This window comes from Capsicum annuum, chromosome 5, assembly GCF_002878395.1.
Source record: "Capsicum annuum cultivar UCD-10X-F1 chromosome 5, UCD10Xv1.1, whole genome shotgun sequence".
Classification (NCBI taxonomy): domain Eukaryota; kingdom Viridiplantae; phylum Streptophyta; class Magnoliopsida; order Solanales; family Solanaceae; genus Capsicum; species Capsicum annuum.
In genome coordinates, this window is record NC_061115.1 from 211,224,010 (window position 1) to 211,239,979 (window position 15,970).

The following is a 15,970-nucleotide window of genomic DNA, read 5'->3' on the forward strand; positions in this document are numbered from 1 at the left end:
AATCCATCACATACCAGAATCAACTCTTGAGATTTTATAAACAAAAGATGAATTTAACTCAATAATAACATGAACTTCAATTTCAATTCACATGAAACATGAAAACTCATAAATATAAGATCTTTGAATTTAGAAAAAGGATTCTTGAACTTCTTAGGTGGAAGGGACCCAAGAATCAACATTTGCATACCTTAGTTTCTTGATTTTTGAAAAGTTAATGGAGGAATCTTGATGATTAGGGTCTTGATTTAGGAACCCTTGCTCTTGTTCTTGAAGAAAATTGAGAGAAAACAACAATATTTTTGTGTAAATGTGTTGAATATTGTGTTAAAGTGTATATATAGGGATAAAAAATTAACCATTTTGCCCTTGGAATAAAAATCCAAAATTGGAAAAATCCCGATTTCACACGCTGGCGCGATGCGCCATAATCACGCCAACTTACTGGAAATTGGACAATTGGGAAACTGACCCTTGGCGCGATGTAGTGGAAATTGTATTGCCACCTTGGTTGTGAACTAGAAAGAGATCGCGACGCGTGGAATCATGGAGGCTCACTGGAATTTGATAATTGCAACTTTGGCTGGCTCTGCGACATGCTAAAGTACCAGGTGGTACACTGTCTAGCTAAAATGGCTCTAACTCTTTGCTCAGGTGTCGAATTTGGGCGAATTTGGTATCGATGGAAAGCTTATTCGATTTTGCATAAGATAAAAAGTCAAAATCTTAAAAATTTTATATGGAATAAAATATATTCATTTTTAAAGCAAGATCTTTAAAGTTTTAGAGATGAATTTAAACTAGAACAAGGGTGGGGTATTACAACCTAGGATTCGAGACTTCACACGAATGAATCCTCCATCCTTCTTTGGGTCTAAGTCAGATAAGGAACCTTAATTATTACTTGATTAGGTTCAGAAGGTTATAGATATTATGGGGGTTACTACTAGTGAGAGTGCTGAGTTAGCTACATATCAGTTGTTGGATATGGCTCACACATAGTTCAAGCAGTGAAAGGTAGAGAGGGTTGTAGATGCAGGGCCTATTGAGTGGGAGGAGTTTACCACTGCATTTCTAGATAGATTATTTCCCATAGAGCTAAGAGAATCTAAGGTGTTAGAATTTATCAACCTCAAGTAGGGAAAAATGATAGTGAAAGAGTATTCTCTTAAGTTTACTCAATTAGCTAGATACGCTCCTCATATAGTGGTAGACAGTAGGGGTAAGAAGAGTAAGTTTGTTTTTAGAGTGAATGATAGTTTGGTCAATGAGTGCAAGTTCACGATGTTGATTAGTGAGATGGACATATCCAGGCTTATGATCCATGCTCAATAGATAGAAGAGTAGAAGATTAAGATGAGAGAGAAGAAGAATAAGAGAGCAAAGATAGGTAGTTTAAACGTTTCTCAGTCTAAGTTCAAGGGTGGGAAACATTCTTAGTTCCACCCAAAGTCATCCATTCCAGCTCCTTCCTCAGCCAGTGCTCCAGTGCTGAAATTTAGAGACGGCAACAGAGATAGGGCGTCAGTTCCTAAACCTTAGGGTAGTGTTAGCAGTGCCCGCACTCATCCTCTTTGTCATACTTATGTCAAGAACCATTAGGGTATTTGTAGAGCTGGCTGTAACATATTTTTTAGATGTGGCAAGCTAGGCCACAGGGTCAGAGATTGTTCCCAGTCAGGCTTTCAAGGTCAGCGTAACCGTTTCTCAGTTTAATCTGGTAGCCGAAACCAGTAGGGTGCCACTTCCAGCGCCACCAGTGGGTAATTCCCAAACATACTTTATGCTCTTCAGTCCCGATAGAATCAGGAAAATACTCCTGATGTAGTTACTGGTATGTTACATATCTTTCATATATATGTTTACGCTTTTCTAGATCCAAGAGCTTCTTTGTCTTTTATTACCCCTTATATAGCAGTTGATTTTGGAGTCAGTCTTGAAATTCTAGTAGATCCCTTTTTAGTCTCTTCCCAGTGGGTAAGCCTATCATAGCCTGGCGGGTATACAAGAATTGTCCGATTATGGTATCTCAGAAAGTTACATTAGCAGACTTAGTTGAATTAGAGATGACTGATTTTAATGTCATTCTCGGCATAGATTGGCTTCATTCCTACTATACCACAGTCGACTGTAGAAATAGAGTTGTCCAATTTTAGTTTCCAAATAAACTTGTCCTAGAGTGGAGGGGTAGTACTTCAGCCTTCAAAGGTTAGCTTGTTTCCTACCTTCGAGCATGAAAAATAATGTCTAAGGGATGTGTCTATCATCTTGTTCGAGTTAAGGACACTAGTACCAAAACTCCCAGTCTTGAATCAGTTCCAGTAGCAAGTGAATATTCAGATGTCTTTCTTGAAGATCTTCCAGGAATTCTTTTTGAAATGGAAATAGATTTTGGCATTGATCTTCTTCCAAATACTTAGCCTATATATATTCCTCCATACAGAATGGCACCAGAAGATTTCAGAGAATTGAAAGAATAATTGAGGGATCTCCTAGATAAGGGATTAGTCAAACCCAGTGTGTCCCCGTGGGCTATACCGATCTTATTCGTGTGAAAGAAAGACGGTTCTCTCAGAATGTGCATTGATTACCGTCGGCTTAATAAATTCATGGTCAAGAACAAGTATCCACTTCCCAGAATTGATGACTTACTTGACCAACTTCAGGGTTCTAGTTACTTCTCTAAGATAGACCTTAGATCAGGTTATCATCAGCTCAGAATCAAAGAATGTGACATTCAAAAAATAGCTTTTCGAACTCGGTATAATCACTTCGAATTCTTAGTCATGTCCTTTGGTATTACCAATGCCCCAGTGGCCTTCATGGACTTGATGAACATAGTGTTTAAGAAGTACTTGGACATGTTTATATAGTCTTCATAGATAACATCCTTGTTACTCCCACAGTGAGCGTGATCCTGCAGAACATTTCAGAATAGTGTTACAGACTCTTAGAAATCGTCAAGTGTTATCCAAATTCAGTAACAACAAATTTTGGCTACAGTCAGTAGCCTTCCTTGGTTATGTCATTTCTGGTGATGGCATTAGAGTTGATTCTTAAAAGACTGAAGCAGCAAGAAACTAGCCTCGCCCTATCTCTCCATCAGATATCAGAAGTTTCTAGGGTTTGGTTGGATATTACAGACGATTTGTTGAGGGATTTTCTTCTATTGCATCCCCTATGTCTAGACAGACTCAGAAGAAAGTCAAGTTTCAGTAGTCAGATCCTTGCCAGAAGAGTTTTCAGGTGTTGAAGACTCGACTCACCTCAGCTCCAGTTTTGGCTCTTCCCAATAATATGTGAGTAGATGCTAACACATTTGAGGCTTTTAACTAGGAATAATTTCAAAGTCATAAGCAAATTTTGTCATTTTTGATTATTTTCAATTTGATATTGCAGTAAAAGTCAAGATGCAAGAGAACCAACAATAATGGAAATAAAAGAGTTGATTTCTGAGCAAGTAGAGAGGGAAGTATAGCAGATGACTTTTCTGATAAGTCGCCAGCCTTGTGATAAGATATCAAAGTTGCCGTCAGCCTTAGACAGATAATGGGTTTTAGCTAGAATTTGTGATGTCATCTATGATAGGCCGTCAGAAGTGTGATAAGCCATCAGGCTCGTCGTTAGGCTTAGATAGAGAATAGGCTTCAGTTGGAATTTATGATGACATCTGTGATAGGCTGTTAGAAGTGTGATAAGCCATCAGGCTTATCATTAGGCTTAGACAGAGAATAGGCTTCAGCTGGAATTCATGACAAAATATGTGATAGGCAGTCATAAGTATGATAAGACGTTAGTCTCATCGTTAGGCTTAGGCAGGGAATGGGATTTAAGGAGAAGAAGCGATGACAATTCTGATAAGTCATCACATGTCTAATAAGCTATCATGTCTCATCATCATCCTAAGGTAGAGATTGTCAAAAGTGAGGAGGAGCTGACGACATTCCTGATAAGTCGTCAGACTCCTAATAAGCCATCATGTCTCATCATCAAACTAAGGCAGAGATTTTCAAAAGTGAAGAGAAGCTGATGACATTCCTAATAAGTCGTCAGACTCCTGATAAGCCATTACACACGTCGTCGCCTGTCCGAGAAAATACTGTGATCTATGATTTTGTTTCCATAATTAGGCTGAAGTATTTAAAGCATATGTTAGGGTTTCCTAATAAGAAGAGGGGGGAACTAACGTTTTGAGAATCTCTTCTCTTTAGTTTTCTGACTTGAACTTTACAATTATTTTTGGAGAGATTATTATAATTGTTTTGAAATTTTCTACTGTGAATCAAATCTGAGAAACACTTGTTCCTATTAATCTTGCTATAAGTTCATATATCAAACTATGAATTCAACTTGTTGACTTGATTATTTTATTATGAGTAGCTAAATTCCCTTAACCCGAGTTGTGGGATCTATGGGTTTTGTTTTGTAACATAACTAAGTGTTCAAGATTCTAACGGTGGTAGAATCTTCTTATTAATTCCATTATTTTATACTCTGACTATTGGTTGCAAACAATAGACCTTTCTTACTGGTGATTTGTTTGAGATAAGAAATCAACCCTAGTAAGAAGTAAATTATCAACAGGGACTTAGAAGCATCAAACTTCCATTTAATAATTAATTTTGTAACAAGATTAATTAACTTTAGATAACATCCTATTATGAAATATAAATTCCCTAAGTTTGAGAGATTTAGGTGGTTAAATGTCTAAATAGGTTGAGAAACATTTAGACATAACTTCGACAAGGATAGTCTGCTGTTCCTACGTACCATAAGAATCTTGAACCGTTACTAGCGTCTTTCATATCCCAACACCCATAGTGAACTTAACTCTGGTTTTCCTTATCATATTGATTTCAAACACTGAATTGAGAATTAATTATTTGTTACCTTTCCAAAAAATCCCATTCACAGAAAACTCATAACTATCAGTTAATTCACCCAAAGATAAATCAAATTCACACCATATTCCCTATGGGATATGTCCCTGACCTAGTTGGGTTATATATTGACAACGATCTCTTATATTCTCATAAGAGAGGTGTAGTTTGAGCATTATCAAAAATAGCATCTTTGCTAGGGAATATGGTTGTAAATTGAAGTTGCGTGCGCTAATTGACTGTTAGTCAAGTTTCCTAGTTTTACATTTATTTGTTGTTTTTATTTGTTGTAGGACTTTTGTGGTGCATGCCAAGAACCAGAAGTTCCCAAGAACCATTATTACCATTTAATATGGAACCGCAACTAATTGCTAGAATGGCAGACCAGTAGGAGGCTGATAGGTTAGCAGCCTTAGCTAGAGCTCTGGTGAATGTGCAGAATGACGGTCAACAAGTACGATATCCAAATCCTGAGGATGAACACTTGAGAGACGAGGAGTTGCTAAACCCTGGTAAACTAAGGCGTGCAGAGCAAATAGGTACACCAGTATAGCGTAATGCTAAAAGAAACCATCTGTTTTGAGGAAGGCAAATCACCAGCCAGTCCAGTATGACCTCAATAATGATGATGATGGAATAGATGGATCAGGTGCAACAAGTATAATTATTCCTCCACCATTAGTACCTGGGGAGAAATTCAACATTACGAGTACAATGATTCAACTCCTTAATCTGAAGGGGTTGTTTGGTGGCCTTCTTGGGAAAGATCCAAACTTGCATCTGGTGAACTTCGTCACCATTTATAATTTTTTTGATAAGCTAGGAGTGGGTCAGAAGGCTATCCATTTGAGATTGTTTTCGTTGTCTCTGTCTGGGGAGGCAACATTATGGCTTAATGAGCTGACACCTGATTCTATAACTAACTGGAGGCAGTTGAAAGGAGCTTTCCTAGAAAGGTTTTTTCCACCTTCCAGGAGGGTACCGTTGGGGATGAGATCAGCAACTTTAGACAGCTCCCAACTGAAGCCTTACATGAAACCTGGGAGAGATTCAAAAAGAAGCTGACGCAGTATCCGAACCACAGCATGACAGACATATATTTTATGGAGACTTTGTACAGGGCTCTTAACTCTGTAAAAAAACCAATTGTAGATAATGCTACTTCTGGTTTATTTGTTGATCTTACATTCCTAGAGTCTTTAGAAATGCTTGAGAGAATAACCAAATAGAGTCGGGCATGGCATACCAGGGACTCTCTGGTAGCAAGCCCTACTATTTTTGTTGGTATAAATATGGAACAAAACAAAAGAAATGAGGAGTGTGATCAAGACATGGCTCACCTAAAAATGCAGAAGGACTTGATAACCAAGTATTTACTATCAGGTAAAATTCAGAAAGTGAAGGTCGTGGGATCGCAAAGCAAAGTCTGATTCAGAAAAAGAGGTAAACTATGTAAATAATCAAGAGGGTTTTCGAGGCAATAGCCAAGGAAATCAAGGTTGGTCTTATTATGACAAGGCTGGATATAAGAACCAGGAGCAAGGTAATTGGATGAGCAATAATGATAGGAGTGGGTTATATATCCCTCCTGAAAATCATGAGGCTTCTACAACAAGTTCTGAAAAAGATATCCCTGGAGGACATGATGGCTAAATTGTTAAAGGGAGTGGAGGCTACCAACTCAATGGTGGCTACCATAAAGACCGATTTGTCCACTATGAGTCAGTTGGTAAATTTGCAATCCACTTCGATCAAACAGCTGAAACAACAAATGATGCAACTCTCTAAAGTACTAAACCAGAGGAAGAGTGTAACATTACCAAGTGATACAATTCATAATCTGCAAAGTGAAGGCTCATGTATGGTAATTACCACTATGAGTGGTAAAATATTACCTGGCCCTTCCGTGGGAAAAGTTTGATTGAAGATGTGACTGAAGCAGATGATGAACCCAAAGAAGAATGTCCAGTGGAGTTTGGGAAGCTGGATGGTTCTGATGATGCTCCAGAACAAGGAAAGGAGAAGGAAAAGGAAGAAGTGGTGAAAACTCTCCCAAGACCACCACCTCTCTTTCCTCAAAGATTAAATAATAAGGTTGATGACATAAAATTTAGTAAATTCATGGCAATGTTGAAGCAGTTAACGATAAATGTGCTTTTAGTGGAAGCACTCAAGTAAATTCTAGGGTATGCTAAATTCATGATGGACCTTGTGATGAATAAAAGAGCGGTTAGCTATGAATTGGAGGATAATCTCCACTATTGTAGTGCCATTTATACACGATCCATAGTGCAGAAGAAGGCCGGCCTTTGAGCATTTACTATTCCATGTATAATTGGGTCTCTTAATTTCGCTAAGGCCCTATGTGATCCGGGGGCGAGCATAAATCTAATGCCGCTAGTTAATAACGCTCCAATCACACTCTTGAATGAGTGTAAGCGATTATTGTCAATAGAAAACCCAACTAGGTTGGGGTCGAATCCTATAGGGAATATGGTGTGAACTCAAGTTATTTGCGATTTAATCCACTGATAGTTTAATGTTTCCTGAAATGGGGGGTTTAGGTTTTAACAAGTTGTTGTTTGTCACTTTAGTTTCGGTGCTTGTAAATCAAGAGTTTATGAAATAACCAGAATTATGTTCATTAGGTCTTCCGGTACATGACAGATGCTAAAAGTGATTCAAGTTCTCATGGTGGGTCAGATAACAAGCTATCTCTATCGATGTTATGCTTAAATGTCTCTTGACCTACTTAATCTTTTAATTACCTCATCCTCTCGGGCTTAGGGAATTTCTATTTACTGCCCAGATTTTACCTCAGATAAACCAACCTTGTTACAGCGCTGATTATTAAATGAAGTATTTCTGAGTTCCTGTTGATAATTCACTTACTACTATATTTGATTTCTTTCTCAAGCAAATCAAAGTAGGTGTGCCTACTGTTTGCAACCAACAGACGTCAATTAAAACTTCAGAATTATCAAGAAATCCTACCACTTTTTAAATCTTGACATCAAGACCTAACCCTAGATCCCATAACTCAGGTTAATAGAGTTTAGCCACTCATGATGTAACGAACGAAAATAATAATTGAATTCATGATTTGAAAGATAAACTTACAGAGATGAATAATAACTAGTGAATCGCATATTAGATCACAAAGGAAAAATACCAAAATACTGATAATAATCTCTCAAAAATAGTTGAGTTGTTCAAATCAAGAAGTAAAGAGAGAAAATATCAAAATATGCTCTCCAAAACTCAAGGTGTCGACCTTGTCAAGAATAATAATGAAAATTCCAAAAATAATGATCATCTAGAAAACCCTAAAACAAAGCTTTAAATAGTTTACCCTAAATAAGGAAACAAAATTAAGGTTACAGCTTTTTCTTGAAATAGACGATGACTATTGGTGACACATTATTAGGATCCTGACGACGTATCAAGAATGTCGTCAGGTCTTCTTCAAATTTGCACTAGACCTGTCTTAGGTTGACGGCAACTTCTGACGGGTTATCAGGACTGTGACGACTTATCAGAAATGTCGTCACACTTTTGCTCCAATTCTCATGTCCTGCCTAAGTCTGACGGAATTCCTAACGACTTATTGCCATTATGATGGCCTATCACAAAATATCGTCGATTCTACCAGCTGGAACTTATTACCTTTTTAAGGATGACGACAAACTTGATAACTTATCAGACCCTTGACGGCTTATCAAAAACGTCTTCACAACTTCCACTTTAGGCCAATTCTCTGTCTACTGATGACGACCAACCTAATAGCTTATCCAGGGCTGATGACTTGTCACAAATGTCATCAGCCACACTTGTCTTTAGATTTCTTTAAATTTTAACTTCTTTTCTTTATTTCATGTTGGTTCTCTATCATATCAGCTTAAACTACAAAATCAAACATAAACTAATAAAAAATAACTAAAGTTTCTCAAGACCTTGCAATTATTTAGAGTTAAAAGCCTCAAATGTATTAGCATATTCTCATACATCAACAGCCTCAACTTAAAACAATTGCTTGTCCTCAAGCAACCAAAACATAACTAAGAGAATACAAAGTACAATTTGGTAGCTAACTACTCATATTAGTTCAAAATAATTTCACCATCTCCAAGGTTAGTCAATTTAAAACTCACTGTTGATGTTTAGCAGAACAACCATGAAACTCACAAGCATCAAGATACGACAAAAATTTAGCAATAACAATCATGCCATACCAAGATCACACTATCTGAACAAGTCAGTGACTTAGCAACATACCCAATGTGTCCTCACAACAAAGAAATTCGTTTTTCACTCATATCAGAATTTACATACATAAACATAAGGATAATCATAAGTCTCACTCTCAGAATGAAGTTCCAAATGCTGAATGTCAAATGCTATAGGCTTGCCCTTATATTCAGTACCCAAATCTTCAGGTAGGTCAGTTAGGATCACTTTAGGTCTTTTCTTAGGCTTGCAATGTAGGCTAGGGGCTGGTATGATATTCATGGATATTTTAGAGTGACTATTCCTCCTTGACACTACACTAAACTCTTAGGGTTTCACTTCTCAACCTTTTTTTCTTCCTCTTTTTTTATTGATCACACATGCTCAAGGTGGATACAGTCTTTTCAATCATCATATTATCTTTTTATCATCTTTAAAGCAACTTTCTCTTTTCTTATTCCTTTTTCACCACACCCAACTTTTTATTATTTTCTATTATTCTACCTCTCTTCATGCTCATTTTGCATCACACACCCCTATGATAGTGACCATCAACTTAGGCTGTTTGCCTAAATCAAGGTGCACAGTGTCCAAGAAGGACCAGGGCCAAAATAGGTTCACTGTAAGGAAAACGAGAAGGTCAGAGGTTTCACAGAAAGAAATAGGTATATAGGATCAAATCAAGGATCAAAGGATATTAATCACATTGGGAAGGTCATTTTGGCTGAAAGTGCATTACAATAAAAAATGGCCTATGATCCTTTCCTAACCCCTATCTTACAACCTGGGCAGGACTAACAGGGCAAGTTCTAGATTCGGTACACAGCAGGAGCTGCGTAAGACCTCACACACACATGGCACACAAGTGAATCGCATATCACTACTTATCCGATTTATGCAATTTATTTAGAAAAAATCATCGAGTTGCCAAACTAATTCCATAAAAGGATGCACTGCATTCACAGATAAAAGAGGTGCTCAAAAGTCACAAAACAAGCTAACTAACTTAAGTACCTGTATTACTCCTAATTATCTACCAAAAATTATTAGAACAACATCCTACCCTACACTCTCAACTTAAAATTAAAAATAAAGTTAAACTAAGGGATAGAGTATACCTAGAATGGATCAATCCCGGGGTTCATGGGTTGCCTCCCATGTAGCACCTAATTTAACATTGCGGCATGACTCAAGTATCTGGGTTACTTTAGACTTCATCGAGACAGATAATGGTGACACTTTTCATTGATTCTGTCAGACCAATGTAAAGCTTGACACGTTGTCCATTTACCTTGAAGGTACTTCCATCATCATTTTCAAGTTCCACTACCCCAGATGAGTAGACTTGGCTAACTTTAAAGGGGCCCGACCACTTAGATTTCAGATTACTTGGGAATAATTTGAGTCTGGAATTGAACTGAAGCACCATATCACCCTTTTGGAAGTCTTGTTACTCTATTCTCCAATCGTGGAATTTTTTCATCTTTTCTTTATACAGATATTCTAGTTCATATGCCCTGAGATGGAATTCATCCATCTCATTCAGTTGCCCCAGGCTTAGCTCTGTTGCCTCTTTCCAATTCAAATTCAGCCTTTGAAGTGCCCATAAGGCTTTGTGCTCCAGCTCTATTGGTAGGTGGCAATCTTTTCCATAGACCAGCTGAAATGGTGACATGCCAATGGGTGTCTTGAACGCAGTTCGATATGCCCACAGGGAATCATCTAGATTTTGAGACCAATCTTTCTAGCTACTATTCACCGTTTTAGCTAAGATGGCTTTAATCTCTCGATTTGACACCTTCACTTACCCACCGGTTTATGGATGGTATGGAGTAGCTACTCGGTGCTGTTTCACCCTATATTTTGCTAAATTTGCTCAAAATAGTTTGTTGCAAAAATAAGATCCTTTATCGCTTATAATAGTACGTGGTGCTCCAAAGTAGGAGAAGATGTTTTTCTTGAGAAAAGCAACAACCCTTTTCCCTTCATTATCAGACAGTGTTACAACTTCGACCCATTTTGAGACATAGTCAACAACAACTAAGATACACTTCATCCTATACGAGCTTACAAAAGGACCCATAAAATCAATGCCTCAAACATTAAACAATTTCACTTCAAGCATCTTATGCAAGGGCATCTCATGTCCTTTGGAGATTGACCCCTGCCTCTGACATTTGTCACATTTCAGCACAAACTCGTGGGCATCCTTAAATAATGTTGGCCAGTAATACCCACTCTTCAACACCTTCTTAGCCATTCAGTCGCCTGTATGGTAACCCCTAATAGGGAAGCATGACATGCTTCCAATATGCATAATAGATCCATGTTCGGTATGCATCTCCTTATAATATTGTTTGCACATTGCCGAAAAATATATGGTTAATCCCAGAAGTAATGAGTCACATCATGCAAGAATTTCTTCCTTTGATGGAAAGAAAAGTTTTCTGGGATGACCTCACTCACAATATAATTTGCATAATCCGTATACCAAGAAAAATTTTTCACAGCGATAGCAAGGATCTCCTTATCAAGGAATACATCATTGATCTTTGTTTCATCACCAATTTCCTGTTCACCTTCCTCTCTAAATAGATGATATGTAACCTGAGTTTCACAACCTTTCCTATTTTTGACCTCAAAGTCAGATTCTTGCAGCAGCCATACCCATCTAATCAGCCTTGATTTTGCATCATTTGTTAGCCATAAAATACTTTAAGGCAACATGGTTGGTGTGGACCATCACTTTGGTCCCAAGAAGATAAGCTCTAAATTTCTCAAAAGCATACACTATGGCCAAAAGTTCCTATTCATTGATCATGTAATTCTTTTGTGCTCCATTCAGTGCTTTGCTGGCATAATATATCAGAAAAAATAGTTTGTCCCTCTTTTGTCCCAATATAGCTCTTAGGGAAATACCATTGGCATCATACAAGATCTTAAATGGTTTTGACCAGTTAGGTGCAACAACAATAGGGGCCTCAACCAGCTTCTTTTTAAGGAATTGAAATTCCTTCAAGAACTCATCATCGAAGGAAATCTTCACTTCTTTCTCCAAAAGTTTACAAAATGGATTTGCAACTTTTGAGAAGTCTTTTATAAATCTCCGATAAAAGCCAGCATGTCCAAGAAACCTATGCACTCCCTTTACTGAAATGGGAGGTGGTAGTTTCTCAATAACTTCCACTTTTGCTCGATCAAATTCTACCCCTTTTTGGAAATTTTGCGGCCGAGAATGATGCTCTCCTTTACCATGAAATGACATTTTCCCCATTTAAGCACCAAATTAAATTTAACATATCTTTGCAAGGCTAGATTCAAATTTCACAAACACATCTTGAATGAATCACCCACCACAGAGAAATCATCTATGAATACCTCTATGGTGTCCTCCACTATGTCTGGAAAGATAGACATCATACACCGTTGAAAAGTGGCAGGCGCATTGCATAGCCCAAATAGCATCTTCTTAAATACAAAGGTTCCATATGGGCATATGAAAGTCGTCTTCTCCTATTCTTCAGGAGCAATAACGATTTGGTTATATCCAGAATAACCATCCAAGAAGCAATACCACCCCTTTCCAGCTAATCGATCAAGCATTTGGTCCATAAAGGGCATCGGAAAGTGGTCTTTCAGAGTCCAAGAATTCAGCTTGCGGTAGTCCATGAAAACTCTCCACCCAGTTATAGGCCTGAGTGGAACCAACTCATACCTTTCATTAGCAACCACCATCATGCCTCCTTTTTTGGTCACGCATGAACTGGGCTCACCCACTTGTTGTCAGAAATAAGGTAAACCACTCCTGCATCCTACCACTTAATAATCTTCTTTTTAACCACCTCTTGCATTGGTGGGTTAAGGCAGCGCTAATGCTCTATGGTTAGAATACAATCTTCCTCAAGTTGAATTTTATGCGTGCAGATACCCGGGGGAATGCCAATAATATCTGCTATGGTCCAGCCTATAGCTCTTTTGTGCCTCTGAAGTGCTAAAATAAGTGCATTTACCTATTGATCATCCAAATTAGCCGCAATAATAATAGGTAGCGTGTTCCCATTGCCCAGAAACACATACCGTAAGTGTCCAGGTAATTCCTTCAATTCCAACACCAGAGGCTTCTCAATAGATGGCTTGACTGGTGGTGTTGGTCGATTATCAAGGTCAAGGTCTAGTTTTTTAAGAGAATAAGGGTATGAACCCATTCCTATCAAAGCACAAATAGTCTTTTCATACTCCTCAATGCCTTCACTATCATAATTTATTATAATTGCGGCCAAAGGTTCAATAACAAGTTTCTCAGCTATGGACACTTCCTGTTCTTCCTTATAATACAAATCAATTACTGAGAACACACTCATTTATTCATGTTTCTTCATTGACTTACCCACATCAAATCAGACCACTTTATCATTCATCTTGAATAAGAGCTCATTCCTCTCAAATCAATCAACAAACTTTTGGTTACGAGGAAAGGTCGACCCAAAATTATGGGCACCTCAAAGTCCACCTTGCAATCTAGAATGTTGAAGTCTACAGGGAATATAAAGATGGACACCTTTAATAACACATCATACAGAATGCCAACAGGTTATTTTACTGACCTATCCTCCATTACGAGTCGCATATTGGTGGGTGTGGGATTTCCCAGACCCAACTCTCTATAAACAGTCAGTGGCAACAAATTAATGCTTGATCCCATAGCACACAATGCCTGGGTGAATTCCATAGTTCTAATTGTACAGGGAATAGGGATTACGCCCGGGTTTGGCTTCTTCTGCACCAAGGTCCTTATAGAAATAGCACTGCAATGGTGGAGATTTTCCTCCAATTCGTAGCTTACAGCTCTTTTCTTAGTCACAAAGTCCTTCATGAATTTTACGTATCCTGGCATTTGCTCAAGTGCCTCAACCAAAGGCACATTTATTGTCAATTGCTTGAGCAATGCCATGAATTTGTTATATTTTGCAACATCAACCTTCTTCTTCAATCGTTGAGGAAAGGGAGGTGGTGGTCTTGGGATAGTTTTCAACACCACTTCCTCTTCCTTCTTTCTTTTCTTTTCTAAGGCATTAATAGAACATCTAGCTTCTCAGACTCCACTGGATTTGTTTCTTTGGTTTTATCAACAACTACCTCACTATCTACATATTTGCCCACAAAAGGGCCAGGTAATATCTTACCACTTCTAGTGGTAATCGACATACATAAGCCATCATTCTGCGGATTCTAAACCATATCACTTGGTAACGTTCCACTCTTTCTCTGGTTAAATGCAGTAGAAAGTTGGCTCATCTGCTACTCTAACTATTTGATGGCAGTAGAGTGTGAGTGCACCAACTGAGTGATGGATGTCAGATCGGTCTTCATGGTGGTTACACTAGAGTTGGTGGCCTCAACTCCCTTCAATAATTTCTCCATCATGTCCTCTATGGATATCTTTCCAGAGCTAGTTGCAGCAGCTTCCTGATTTCTAGGAGGAACATATAAACCACTCCTATCATTATTGCTTCGCTAATTTCCTTGCACCATATCTTTGTAACCAGGCTTGTCATAAACGTTCTGACCTTGATTCTCTTGGCTATTGCCTCCGAAGCCCCCTAGTTATTAAATTAATTTATCTCTTCTTTAGGATCCACATCCACTCAGTCTTGAGATGTTACATCTTTTACTTTCTCAGTCTTCCCTAACAATAAGTGCTTGGTGAGTAAGTCCATCTGAGTTTTTAGATGGTCTATGTCTTGATCCCTTTCCTCATCTCTCCTGCATTGTCCAGTAGACATACCAGTAGAAATAGTGGGGCTTGCTATAATAGACTCTTTAGTATGCCAAGCCCTTCTCTATTTGGTCATCCTATTTAACATATCTGAGGTATCTTGAAAAGACAGATCAATAAACGAACCACCAACAGTATTATCTACAATCAACTTTATTAAAAAGTTGAGGTCCCTGTATAAAGTCTCGATCAAGTGTAGGTTCGTCATAATATAGTTTGGACACTGTGTTAGCTTCTTCTTGAATCTCTCCCAAGGCTCATGCAAAGTTTCAGTAGGAAGCTGTCTAAAATTATTGATCTCTTCCCTCAACTGTACCCTCCTAGAGAGTGGAAAAAACTATTCTAGGAACGCTTTTTTAATTGCCTCCAGAGGGTGATGGAATCAGGCGTAAGCTCATTCAACCACAATGTTTCCTTCCCAAATAGAGACAACGGGAACAACCTCAACTGAATAGCGTTCTGGCCCACTCCTGGGTTATCAAGAGATTTGCAAATGGTAACAAAACTCATCAAATGCAGGTTCAGATCATCCCCAAGAAGGCCACCAAACATCCCTTTTAGATTGATGAGTTGGATCATAGTACTCGTAATGTTGAACTTGGATCCAGGTGCCAACGATGGAGGAATAATTAAACCCATTGCACCTGCCTCATCCATGCCATCATCATCATCATTCAGATTATATTGGACCGGCTGGTACTCTTATCTTCTTTTGAATGGATGGTTCCGGTTAATATTATGGGGCACTAGTGCAGCTATCTACTATGCACGCCTTGGGTTATCAGGGTTTAATAACTCCTCTTTCTCTACATATTCATCCTCAGGGTTTGGATATTGTGCATGTTGCCCGACATTTTGCACATTCACCTGAGCTCTATCTAAGGTTGCCAGTCTATCAACCTCTTGATGTTCTACCATTCTTTCAATTTGTCACAGTTTCGGATTTAGTAGCAATAATGTTTCTCCAGAACTTCTGGTGCTTTGCATACACTATAAAATCCTGTAAATAAATAAAAATAACAAATAAACATAAATCTAGGAAAATTAACTAACAGTCATTTAGCGCATCCAAACATCAGCTTACAAC

General features: G+C 38.2%; 1 pseudogene; it reads right to left on the reverse strand.

Annotated features, from left to right (window-relative positions):
* The window catches only part of LOC107872109, a 128,843-nt pseudogene extending 113,303 nt beyond the window's left edge, over positions 1 to 15,540 (reverse strand).
* Positions 15,541 to 15,970: the final 430 nt, after the last annotated feature.